General features: G+C 43.3%; 1 non-coding gene across 1 annotated transcript; it reads right to left on the bottom strand.

Annotated features, from left to right (window-relative positions):
* Positions 1-251: 251 nt before the first annotated feature.
* LOC137315071 (U4 spliceosomal RNA) lies at positions 252-392 on the bottom strand. Its single transcript, XR_010961278.1, has one exon. It is a non-coding gene; the product is annotated as a U4 spliceosomal RNA (small nuclear RNA).
* Positions 393-1,621: the final 1,229 nt, after the last annotated feature.

Here is a 1,621-nt window from a genome sequence, read left to right as displayed (position 1 = left end):
CTCAGTTTTAACATTCTCATCCTTGTGTGCGAATCCATGGCCTTGACCCTCCCAGGCTCCGTCGCCTCCTCCAGCCCCACAACCCTCCAGGAACCCTGCGCTCCTCCAACTCTGGACCATCCCTGAACACCACCATTGGCGGCTCTATCGTCAAAGCAACATTCAACACACCAACACAAACTAATCATTACAGCAACAGAAACAACTTGAAAAGATTGTCAACTTCAAACTATTTTTGGTTAAAGAAGCAGTCTCCACAGAGACTATCAAAAATTGCCATTACCGACTATATTTCAAGTCAGCACAGCGGGGTATTGGGTAAAGTTTTCAATAAGCAATAATCACGCCTCAGTTCAACCTCATCGGCTACGATACTGCCACTGCGCAAAGTTAAAGAGATCCACCCTGACACACTGTGGTCTATCCGACTCGTACCCTTCACATTTGTGGTGAGTCTAGGTAACATTTTAAATTATCAGCTCGGATCGTCTTTTCAACTGGTAATCACATTGTTTTCTTAAAAAAATCGAGAAAAATCATTTTATTAGCAAAATATTGAAATGGGAATAAACAATAATAGAACGGAAATATGTTAATTACTACGGCTGCTTTGCATAAACTAAAAACACTGAATATTGACAGGGAATGAGAACTTCCTCAAAAGCAAAATACTGCGGATGGTGGAAATCTGAAGTAAAAACAGAAAATGCTGTAAATCCTCAGCAGGTCAGGCAGCATCTGTGGAGAGAGAAACAGAGTTAATGTTTCAGCTCAAAGACCCTTCGTCAGAACTGGAAGAAGTTCAAGATTAAACAGTTTTGAAGTAAGTCCAGAGTGAGGGAAAGGAGGGAGGAGAGGAGGAAAGAACAAAAGGGAGGGTCTGTGAGAGGGTGGAAGGCAGAAGTGATTAAATGACAGAAGGGATGATGGTGCAAGGCAAGGAGGGCGGGAATGGGACAAGTAAAGGAACAAAAGATGGGTCTGGAGGAGGGGGAAATGGGAACAGAAGAACCATTCCCAGCACCTGCTGTCCGAAAAAATGGGAGCAGTGGTTCTGATCTGAAGTTATTGAAATCAGTGTTGAGTCCAGAAGGTTGTAAAGTGTCCAATGGAAAGATGAGGTGCTGTTCCTCGAGCTTCCATTGAGCTTCATTGGGAGAGGCCGAGGACAGAGAGGTCAGAGTGGGAGTGGGACGGGGAATTAAAATGGGAAGTGACCTCTTATTTCCTTTTTCACTTCTCCTCTGTACTTTCTATATTTAGCCTGGTTCTCACTTGTATCATCAACTTGACATTTGTCATACATTCCTGTTTTCTGCTTCATCTTATTCTCTATCTCTTTCTTCATCCAGGAAGCTCTGGCTTTAGTTGCCCTACATTTCCCCCTCATGGGAATGTACCCAGACTGTACCTGAACCATCTCCTCTTTAAAGGCCGCCCACTGTTCGATTACAGTTTTACCTTCCAATCTTTGATTCAATTTACCCCCGGGCCAGATCCGTTCTCAACCCACTGAAACTGGCCCTCCTCCAATTAAGTATTTTTACTCTAGATTGCTCCTTGTCCTTTTGCATAACTAATCTAAAACTTATGATATTATGATCACTGTTCCCGAAAGGTC

Source organism: Heptranchias perlo, unplaced genomic scaffold (genome assembly GCF_035084215.1).
Source record: "Heptranchias perlo isolate sHepPer1 unplaced genomic scaffold, sHepPer1.hap1 HAP1_SCAFFOLD_53, whole genome shotgun sequence".
Lineage (NCBI taxonomy): Eukaryota > Metazoa > Chordata > Chondrichthyes > Hexanchiformes > Hexanchidae > Heptranchias > Heptranchias perlo.
Note: the sequence above shows the minus strand (reverse complement) of the source record. Positions and strands in the feature narration are given on the sequence as shown.